A 12,455-nucleotide genomic window follows, 5' to 3' on the forward strand; every position below is an offset into this window, starting at 1 on the left:
AGGTGTTCGTGTATGGGTGTTCCTTACTTTTTAACCCATTTTCTCATACTTATTGTTATTTATCATCGGTTTTCGTTTATGGTTAATGTAGATGGATAATGATGAAGAGAACATTGAGGTTATGGAAATGTCAACATTCAATCTAACAGATACGCAAGGTACAACAAGTGCACCAAGTCCTTCAAAGAGAAAGGCTAAAGGTATACGAGTAGGTAAGATACGTCAAAAGAGATCTCGTGTTTGGACTTTGTTTGAAGAATTGCCTATTGGTCCTGATAATAAACAACAGGCGAAATGTAAAAATTGTGGGATAGTTTACATATGTGATAGTAACTGTGGGATGAAAAACCTGTTGAATCATATGGATTCGTGTAGTAAATCTTGGTGATGTTGAATACGGCATTGCCCCATGACGTATAGCTATGCTTCACATTTTGTAAAACCCTTATGGAGTTCTATTAATTAGTTGATTGTAGTTTGAGATATATATATATATATATATATATATATATATATATGTATGTATGTATATGTAAAATGCATCTTGGTGATGTATATACCTTAGTTATGAGACTCAACTGCTGAACATAGTCTTTACCGAGATGTATTCTGAACAGTTAAGTAGTAACTCTGGGGCTCGATACCAACGAGTTACAACATATTCTGTCATGAAATATGTCTCTGATGTAGTTCTTGCCAGCCCAAAGTCACAAATCTTAAGGTCACAATTTGCATTGAGAAGCAGGTTACTTGGTTTTAGGTCGTAGTGCAAAACATTTGCAGAGTGTATGTACTTCAATCCCCGTAGATATATATATATATATATATATATATATATATATAATGTTTGTAATTTTGGGTAAAAGATGTGTAATTTGTATTGGAATGCAAAATGTAAAAAAAAACAAAAACAAAAAAAATTGTTAACGAGTGACTTATTAGGCTTAACGGGTTGGGTTCAGGTGATCCGTTAGCTTAACAGGTTGGGTTCGGGTGACCCGTTAAATTAACGGGTCGAGTTCAACTCGACCGAAACCCAATAAACCCGACCCGTTTACAGGTCTACCTCATGGTCTCTAATATTTGTCATGAAGTGGATTTGATATAAATTTCAAAAGACGAGATCCCTTGCACCCTTAACTTTCCCTGATCGGTTGAGGTGGGGTTGAGTTTCATATTCGACTTCAGCTTCGCTTATAGTCATGCTATGTTCTCTCCTTTTCCTTGGCTTTAATGGAGCATGTTCTTATTGGTTCTTTGTTGTTGTTGCCTCTGCATCTGGCTCGTTTTATTTTCTAAAAGCTTAAGTCTATAGTGGTTGTTTTTTTATCATTTTTTTTCCAAATTGGAAATGCTACTTGTAGAGCCAAAAATAATCAAGAAAATTATGGAGGCGACATGTGGACATTTGGGGTAAAAAGACAAAATTACCCTTGAGGCACATCAAGATTCCCACGCACGTGCAACGGACAATAACAGCTTAATCAAGGTCAAATGTGATCAAAATGATATTCTTTTAAACCCTCTCATCACTCCTCATCAAATCCTCACCCACAAGGTAACTCCCAATTATCCTTTTCAAATTGGGATTAATTGCCAAAATTAATTGATTAATATTATTTCACATAATATCTTGTAATCAATCCCACAAATCAACCAAATGTGGTCGGTCCCAATTCTCTTAATAGGGCCGGCCACACCCCTATATATAGCCATTCATTTTCTCCAAAACCTAAGTCCATTCTTCGCCTAAAATTCTCTAAACACCTTATCTCTCAAATTCTAACTTTGGCATCGGAGGTTTTTCGGCCAAAGCCTCCCTATTCATCGTGGACGCATGAGGCTCTTGGCCTTGACCTTAGGTGTTAATTTTTTTGCAGGTGCATTTTCGTCTAAGAAGAAGAAGGCGGAAATTTGCATCGACAAATTGGTGCTTTCAATGAGAGTCTTGATTTACACACTTGTAAAAGACTCTCGCATTCAAGGTTTCTAATTTTTTGTTCATTCGTAGATTTTTCGTACCTTCTTATTTCTAGAATTTTTTATACAAAAATTCTTTAAATAAACGTAAAAGAAAAGTACAATGACAATAAATTCAGAAACCACGACGAACGGAAGTTCCAACGTTCAAGAATTTGGACCACGGCGATCCACGAGGCTTAATGTGACGACGAGTGGAGTGGCACCACCCCCATAGGGCACCACTGTAGCAGCCACCATGATGGCCACCACAGCAACAACCATCATGGCCACCTTTGGCAAGCCTACAACTCATGAAAAGGAAGCAAGCCTAGCGCCTACACTCATCGCACGTGGCCCAACCCACGCCAGCTATCTGACCCACTCCAATGATCCGACCCGCTCTCACGACCCAATTTGAGATCCAGCCCACTCACGTGGTGTCCCAAGCAGCCCAAACTAGTCCAAGATCGGTTCAACTGTCCCGACTCCAAATTCATGGGTTGACAATTGAACCAAGGGTATTTTTACCCTATTTCTTAGTAGATTTGACATTTCACAACTCAAATCTCGCACCCGAAGTCTACTACCATTCCACTACTCATGGATACACATTCCGTCCAAGCTCTTCCAACCCAAATGGAGAACAACATTTGTCTCGACAAGTCATAGAGTTGACAAGCGCCCTTGCACAGCGGACGACCTTGGTGAATCAGGTTTTGCAGCACACTGAGATGTAACGTGCCCCAAACGAGGTGTCTTGGAGTAGGATAAGGGCAGACAAAGAACCTCTTAAACAGTGTCTTAGCAAGCAACCACCAATCGAGCTTTCTGGCAGTGTATCCTCGTCTTAACGCGTGGAGGAGTGTGCACTTTCAGTTAGGCCCACGGACGAGCATACACTCACAGTTGGGACCATATTTTGATAACCAACTTGAGTAACCTTCCAAGCGAAGTGTTCATTTACGGCTAGGTCCGCAAGGAATATCATCCACCTCACATTGGAGCAGGCAGCACAACGGATGGAGAAAAGCAGTTACTCAGTCTGGCTCAAGTTCAACCAGTAGTTTGCGAGGAATTTCCTTGTCTGCTAGGAACGAACCACATACACCGCCATCGCGACATAGACGAGTCGAGCACATAGAAGAGCAGCCTAGACTAGTAGGTCACGACTGGGGGTAGCCAAGAGATCCGCTACCCCAACAAAGGAAAATTCAGGAAGAAGTAGAGAGGTTTCTGACCTAGCAATTGTGCGATTTTCAACGCAACGAGGTCATTGACGAGGCACTATGACAGGTCATGACCAACATAAGCATGTCACCCTTCACGGATAAGATCGAGCAAGCAGAGTCTCCATGCAAGTTCATCATGCCATATTTCATATCCTTCAAAGGAGATTGAAACCCAAAGAGACACTTGAAGCACTACCGAAGCATAATGGTCCTTTATCGGAACAAGATGCTCTTATGTGCAAGATGTTCACCACCACTTTACAAGGCGATGCGCAAGATTGATTCTACACCCTGCCGCCATAATCCATCTAGAGTTTCAATAATCTTTCTTTGGTTTTCACCAAGGAGTATTCATCCTACCGCTCAATAGTAGAAGTTCGACCACTTGTTCAACATGAAGATGAACCTAAAGGAGTCGCTTCAAGACTATGTGAAGAGGTTCAAAGTAGAGAAGGCAAAGATAGTCAGATGCAACGACTCGATAGCTAGTATAGTCTTCCAAAAATGACTCCTAGCAGACCACCTGCTGTTTGAAAAATTGATCATGAAAGAAGATCTTACTTTGGCAAACTATTTTGCTTTGGCAAAGAAGCATGCACTTTGGGACGAGGCTCGCCGATGCACAGTTAAGGCAAATTCGAGCGATCTTGAATATAAAGTCTTCCACTACTCTGAAGGAGATTCAAGGTCTGACCAGGCGAGCAGCCATACTCAACCGTTTACCCTTGCAGTTCACCGATCAACGTGAGCCTTTTTTTCAACTCAATAAAAAAAGGTGCAACAAGACGAATATAACGACAAGTGCGAGAAAACATTCAAAGACTTGAAGAAGTACCTAACATCACGTCCCTACTATCAAAATCGAAAGCAGCGGATGACTTATTTACATGCTTTATAGTATTTGAAGTAGCAATAAGCTCTACCCTCATATGAGAAGAGCTAGAGGCCCGACTACCTGTATTCCACAATTAAAAAGCTCTTCTCGATGAGGAAACCAGCTACCAGAAATTCAAAAGCTAACTTTGGCAACAATTGTTACAACACATAAGCTTAAGTTATACCTTCAGACTCAAGCAGTCATCATCATGATGAACTACTCCGCCCAAACCAAACGCACGATGATAAAGGCGCAGACACTGGCGGATAAAAAGTTTTCTGACGAATGCAACAACTCAGCCCAAAAGGTGCGCCAAGGGCAGACGAACACTAGAATGACACACTTGGAAACAAGTTTTGTCCTCGTTACCCCAAAAGATTCTACATAAGAGCAACATGTACCGGCAGTTGAGCATCACCTCTTGCTACGATCACATGGCCCCAACCGACCCTCACTCCATAAATAAACTCTAGAGTGGCCCAATACCGATAATTGAGCATCTCCTGCTACGTGTAACATAGCCCCAGCTCTATGACTCCCTATTGCGCCTTCACGCTTAGCCTAATGACACAATAGAGCGACCTAACGACGCCTCGAAGGCAACCAAGCACGTCTTAGCCACTCCTGCTTCACCCGATGGAAACTTTTGGCATTTGCACATTGACGACACATCCATCTACAAGGGCTCGGAAGCAGGCATGGTTCTTGTCACCCCAGATGGTTCGATACTTGAGCAGGTAATCACTTAAGGCTTCAAAGCATCCAACAATGAAGCAGAGCACGGGGCCCTACTAGCAGGCTATCGAATAGCAAAAAACTTGGCGGTGAAAAAGCTTACAATCCATTTTGATTCCCAGCTAATCACCAGTCAGACTACTAAGGAGTACACGACAAAACATCCGAAGATGGCGCAATACTTAAAGAAGGTACAAAAGCAAATTGAGGCGTTTCAGACTTACACCCTCATTTAAGTTTCGCTGGCAGACAATGCCCATGCGGACACACTAGCCGGCCTAGGCTTCTCCGTTGATCACTAACTTAAACGCTCTTTAACAATGAAGTATCTTGATAAGCCAAGCATAGAGGTGGAGCCAACAGCCAAGGTGTCACAGGTTAGTATAACTCCAAACTGGCAAGATTCCATTATAGACTACTTGGTCAATGGCACACTCTCTATGGAAAGATTGGAGTCTAGAAAGCTTCAAACAATAGTAGCACGCTACTACATGTGGAACGACATTCTCGTCCGAAGATCCTACGTTGGACCACATCTCCGCTGCCTAACATATCCTGACAACCTAAAGGTTCTAAGCTCAATCCACGAAGGCGTTTGTGGAAATCATTCCGAAGGCCGATCCTTAACGTAGAAGGCTCTTAATGCAAGCTACTACTGGCCTACTATGCATTAAGATGTTAACGAGTTAGAACAAAAGTGCGACTGCTGCCAATGCTACAAGCCTATACTAGCACTACATGCCAGTGAACTACACCTGCAGACGAGTCTTTGGCCATTCATGTAGTGGGCAATCGATTTGGTAGGGCCAATGCCGCTCACTACTAGGGACAAATGCATGATGATCAAACTTAGATGGACATAGAATGCTTCATATAGAGGAACATCATTTATCGATTTGGCATCCCTCAATCCATCGTCATAGACAACATCCCTTAATTTGTAGGCAAAGATTTGGTGATGTTCTTCCAAAAATATGGCATCAAGCAGTACATGTCCACACCAAGGTATCCCCAAGGCAATGGGCAAGCAGAAGCATCTAACAAGACGATTCTCGACTACCTTAAGAAATTCCTCTCTGATAAGAAGGGAAAATGGCCAGACGAACTTCCCGGATGTCTATGGGCGTATCGCACAACCAAATGACGAGTAACCGATGAGACTCTTTTCTCTTTGGTATTTGGTTCAGAAGCAATCATTCATCCCAATGTCATCGTGCCAAGTATTAGCACTCTATTGCCAAGCATCGAGCAGAACAAAAAGGAGATGGCCACAAACTTAGATCTGGCAGAGGAGAAATGCGAGAAAGTCATCATCACATCACAACCTACCAGCAGCAGCTCCTCTCAAACTACAACAAAATGGCTAAGATCCGGCAGTTCTAACTTGGAGATCTAGTCCTCAGAAAAGCCTTCATCACTGCCTGTAAAGAAGGCTCCAAAAATATGGATCTTATTTGGGATGGTCCGTACAAGATCAGTATAGTAGGCAGTAAGCATAGTTACACCTTCACCACCTTGAATGACGAAAAGATCGAAAATTAGTGAAACACCTACAATCTGAGAAAGCACTATGCATGACCCCACTACATCAAAGCCCGAAGACTCAGGTAGCTCAACGGGCATCACCTCGCAAGCTGACGACTATCCAATTGTTATGTAGTTCCTACCTTACAGCTAAGTTTTTGTTCGTTTCACTCATTTTTCAATAAGGAATTCAGAAGTAATCTACAACTTGGCTCGACTGCATGCTTACAATAACTAATCACTCATGCACTTCAAAAGAAGATCACGCCCTTCTTAGGGAATTTTCCCAAGAATTGCACCCCTTAGGGACTAACCATGTTCTCCAGTGCGATAGGGTAAACCAATTCCCCGACACCTATTTGGGTATGCTCTTCAGTGCAAGAGGATAAACTAATTGCTCTCCAGTACGAGAAGGTAAACTAATTTCTCTCCAAAGGTGAACAACACTTAGCCCCCGACGAACGTTTTGGCACAAATTTCGGCACTAGGGGCACGACGGAACTTTTACGCTGAGTCCTATCAATAATCGTACTAGCCACCTTTGGCACGACAGACATCACTGGCTTAGATCCCCCTTAGAAGAAGTCAAGTCAATCACATGCTTATCAGTAACAAACGAACCCCTTACGAGCAGTAGAGGAAGTATTTAGCTTTTTCTCAGTCCGCATCTCTTGAGCAGGTGGGGAAGATCTCTTTTTTCCACCTTCATTTGGAGCAGGTTCCACGAAATCAATCAGACAAGCTAATGCATCCGCCTTGATCCTCTTCATCTCATTTCTCAGGAGCAGCCCACCTTTCTCCTGGCAAAAATGACTCACTAGCTAACGCCATTCACTGTACTCGGCAGGGGAGTTCAACCCATGATGGCTTTTCCCTTATTTTTTTCTCTTAGACCAGTAGGTAGGAGGCTAGCATGCCCAATATTCCAGTAGCCCATGAAGCCTGTGACCTCCTCATTTCTCTCAATTGTCGACCAGGCTCGCGTCAGGTCCAAGATCCCAAAGGACATGAACCATACGACTCGTCTAGCATTGCGCCCCAACGCCTCAATCTGTGGCCCCAACCGCATAGCTGCCCTTGGCTTTAGCCAAGCAGAGCAGCCTAAGTATTGGTCCTTGCCACAACACCTCATCGGCCTATGCCGAGCCGACTCTTGGCCCCTGCCAGCTGACGTGCCACACCACCTCGACGGTTGCCTCGCGACAGCACTATCCAACAAGATGACAAGGAAAATCAATTTTTCTTACCTTGGTGCGGCATGGAGAAGACAAAGAAAGTAACAAAAGACGATGATTTGCACGGCAAGTGTAGAAGATTGCTAGGGGAGGGGGAACAAATATCGTCTAGCTTTCTCTCTCTTGTAGGGTAGAATAAATTGCTCTTTAAAGTTGACTTAATCATCTACTTAAGGTAGACTTAAATAGACTTTAGAATTAATTTATTTCCCTTTCCTAGAAGGATCTAATTTCCTACATCAAAATAGGAAACAATCTTATGTTTCCTAAAACAAAAGAAGATCTAGCAGCCCAATAGGTGTGGGGGCAATTATGGAGCCAAAAATAATCAAGAAAATTATGGAGGCGACACGTAGACTTTTGGGGTAAAAAGATAAAATTACCCCTTGAGGCACATCAGGATTCCCACGCATGTGCAATAGACAATAACAACTCAATCGAGGTCAAAGGTGATCAAAATGGTATTCTTTTAAACCCTTTCATCACCCCTCATCAAATCCTCACCCACAAGGTAACTCCCAATTATCCCTTTCAAATTAAGATTAATTGTCAAAATCAATTGATTAATTTTCTAATTAATTGATTAACTGCCAAAATGATTGCACGCTATTATTTCACATAATATCTTGTAATCAATCCCACAAATCAACCAAATGTGGCCGGTCCCAATTCTCCTAATAGGGTTGGCCACACCCCTATATATAGCCACTCATTTTCTCCAAAACCTAAGTTCATTCTTCTCCTAAAATTCTCTAAACACTTTCTCAAATTCTAAATTTGGCATCAGAGGTTCTTCGGCCAAAGCCCCTCCCCATTCATCGTGGGTGCATAAGGCTCTTGTCCTTGACCTTAGGTGTTAATTGTTTTGCAGGTGCATTTTCGTCCAAGAAGAAGAAGGTGGAAATTTGCATCCACACTACTGCTTCTTATTGTGTTTGGTGTTCTCTTGGTGAAGGAAAATGATGGTTTTAGTTTGTATTTTTAGTTTTCTTCCTTTTACTAGTCAGGTCTTGTTTCCTATTAAAACAATAAAATAAAATAAAAAAAGTGAGAGAAGTTGTTAATTTTTGTCTTTCCTACTTTATTTTCTGACCATGACACCAAGGTGTAAAGAAAATTTAGAAATGAAGAGATCATATTTGTAATCAATGAATGCAGTACAATAGATATGTTTAAGTAGTAGCCATGAATGTCAATGAATAACCTACAAGTTAGCTGTAGAAGTTGACACAAAAAAAAAAAAAAAAAAAAAAAAAAAAAAAAAACTTGATAAATGAAATCAACTAGATTAGCTCAATGGAGCCCTCAAATAGCAAAGCCAAATCTACTAATAGCTCAATCATCCCTCAACATAAAGCCTACAACAATGACAATAACATTCTTACTTACAATACATTAAATTGATATATTTAATAGTGAGACACTATCATGTTTTGTCATTTGGACAAATCTGACATCAGAATACGACTTTTTAGTGATCTCTCTAACATTAATTATCATGTCAAGTCTAAGCACCAGATTCTTAATCAAGTATTTGAGAATCCAATCATAAAATTCCAATAAAAAGTTACATACCAATTGCTATACATTTCTTGATGATTTTTTCCTTACGAGATATGTAAAAATAGAGTTGCATGCCGCATGTAAGTTAGCATTCAAGGCCATGGGTCTGAGTTCTTGACAAATGAAGATACTTAACTCTACTCTATTTTATTTTCCTTGCTACTGTTTAATGTTTTATTTTTGTTGTTGCTGTTTGATGTTTTTGTTCTCTTTATATCATGAATTCTTTTGATCTAGTTCATTTTATAACATAATTACTTATTTTGTCAATGCCCTTAATAACAGTGATATTATATATTATATATCATGTCATCATTTTTTTTTCTTTCCATTTTTTAATAGTTAGAATAGATATGGATCGAATGAAGCTCTTATTGATCTTATTGTTAGAGATGCTTCTTTTAGAGACAATTTGCATTTGTACGATTCTTGTGTTGATGATGCTAGACCCGCTTTGACTAAATGTTCACTTGCTAGACGAGAGATTAGTTTGTGTTATCTGAATGATATATAGTGATACTGAATGCGTCAACAAATTGAGAATGGATGGAAGGACTTTTGGTATATTATGTGACTTACTTCGTCAAGATGAGATAGTTAAAAAGGATGGTTTGGTGTTTTTGGAAGAGCAGGTGTGTATGACCTTACAAATACTAGCACATCATATTAAGAATTGTAATATTGATTTTAGAAGTCGGAAGAGGCTATAAGTAGGTATTTCAATAGTGTGTTAAAATGAATTTTGCGATTACGAGGTATTGTACCAAAAGCCCCTCAACCTGTGCCTAGTGATTCTACAGATCATAAGAGGCGATGTTTTAAGGTAAGTTGATAATTTTTTTCATTTTCCCTAAACTCTAACTAGATGTTCCCTTTGTATAAATTAACAAAAGCTTATTTTTTGTTTAAAATTTCTTGGGAGCACTAGATGGAACGCACGTTGATGTGCATGTACTTGAAATTGACAAACCAAGATACCGAATAAGAAATGATCGAGTCACAACTGATGTGTTAAGTGTGTTGAGTGGATATGTAGTTCATATATGTGTTTCCGGGGTGGGAGGGCTTCACATCAGACCCTAGAGTGCTACATGATGCAATTACTAGGCCCAACGAGTTAAAGATACCAACGGGTAAGACTATTAGTTAGTCTCAAATTTATAAGTTAGGTCTCGTTTAGTTTGTGAACTATAAAATACTAATAGGGTCTGTTTCTTTTGGTTATTAGGTTATTATTAATTTATAACCTTGTAGATGGTGGTTACACAAATGGTGAAGGATTCCTTGCACCATATAGAGGAATACCTTATCATTTATCTGAATGGAAGGGACAAACACCTTCCAATAATAAAGTGTATTTTAACATGAAGCATTCTAAGGTGAGGAATGTAATTTAACGCTGGCTTGATAAAAGGAAGGTGGGCGACATTAAGGAGTCTTTATTTCTATCCGATAAGGACACATGGTCGAATAACTACAACTTGTTGTATACTATAGTTTGGACCCAAATTTACAATATCGGCTCAAGCTATCGAGACCGTTAGATTAGTGGGTTCTAGACTGTCGGGTTTCGTATTTTTCTAGAAGATAATTGAAATGGCGATGGGGTGTGATCAGACGGTTGTTGAAGAGATAAGAATAAGAATGAAAGAATATTATTTTTATTTTCTCATCTAACCAAAACAACAATTTGCATGCAGACGTGGAATATTTGTTAGATAAGGGAATAAGGAAAATAAAGATGAGAATATGGAGTCAAGGGATGGAATTGCATGCAGACATAGGAGTCTAGGTTTGAGATGATGCGGTTTCATTAATGGGTGGTATAATTTAAATTGACTTGGAATTAATGGACGGGGTTGTGGCACGTGGCTTTGTCTTGGGATTTGGTGATTATATTTCATCAGTTATAATTACTTTTCAGGGTTTAAGTTGGTGAAAGAATCATCATGCATGCATGTAGTATTCGTCAGGAGAAATATACATGATGGATTTGATTGATGAGGTGATTGCACGGAGATAAACTTGTGGTGACGTAGTAAGTTTTGGATATAGGGATAGGCGTTAGCCTATGGCATGGATCAGCTTCACTAGTTTGAGTTGCACAGGAACTCTACGTAATCATCAAGCTGTGCCAAGGTAAATATGTTCTATAAATATAGAAGCATGAACGACTCATGAGCGCTCTCCAATTCAACACACAAATTGCCCTGCGCAAACCTTTGCTTTACGTGAAACCTCTCAACAACCTTGAGATTTTTGTTTTCTTTTTTAGCCAACACATCTTCAGTTTGGATAAACAGCACTGTGAAGGCACTGTTGCCGTAAAATCAGTCGACCGTGAAGCACCTTTAGTTTGGATAAACAGTACTGCGTCGAGATCGACTGATTACCTATCCAAGTCTCGGTCGAGAAGGATTTTCGAATCCTTATTGGCGGAGGTCATCTCATTAGCCTTCTCGGCGAAGTGAGGTGTTACAGATTACTAGGCTCGGCACATTGAACGCTGAGTTGTTTTATGATTGGGTATTCACAAGTAAGTTTTAGAGTTCGGCATTCTGATGGCCGAACCACATTCACCATCAAGACATACATCTCTTTTGAGTACTTATGTCTATATAGTTTGGTATCGGTTTGGCGTGCTTATACTCTTACGAATATAATCACTGTAACCGAACCTGGCGCCGACGATATGTGAACTTCGCAAGACTAGCAGCCTTGTCTTCAAGCTCTAGAACCTGAAGGCCAAGATGTGTTCCTTCCTCGGCTGCAGTTGCAAGATCAAGAAGTCAACAACGCACTCAACGCAACATCAACACATTTTACTCCTGGACCGAGCTCGGCCAACGAGTTGGCACGCCCCGCATCAACTGAAAGACGTAGTTAGCTCATTAGTTACTCGGCCTACGCACCACGTAGGCTTGGTAGTTTTTAGGGTCAACAACTACACAATCTTATTAGGCAACAGATGTCTATAGATCTAATGGAGAATTTGCCAATAATAGAAGATGGCCAAAATACGAAAAAAGGTGAATATATTGGTACTGTTGGAGCATCTGACCAGTGGATTGCAAAGACGAATGTCATGGCTTGGGAAATGTGTTAATGATAACTTTTTATTTTAGTTATCCTATTTTTATGCATATGCTTGATATTATGCAAAATGATTTGATTGCAAAATATTGAACGTAATTCATTTTAGTGATTGAATATTATGCAAAATGATTGGATTACAAATCATTGAATGTAATTTGTTTGTATTGATTGGACCTTATGCAAGTTGATTCGTATTATTGTGCTTTAGTACTTTCAAATATTTGTTGTTTAGGT

This window comes from Pyrus communis, chromosome 17, assembly GCF_963583255.1.
Source record: "Pyrus communis chromosome 17, drPyrComm1.1, whole genome shotgun sequence".
Taxonomy (NCBI): domain Eukaryota; kingdom Viridiplantae; phylum Streptophyta; class Magnoliopsida; order Rosales; family Rosaceae; genus Pyrus; species Pyrus communis.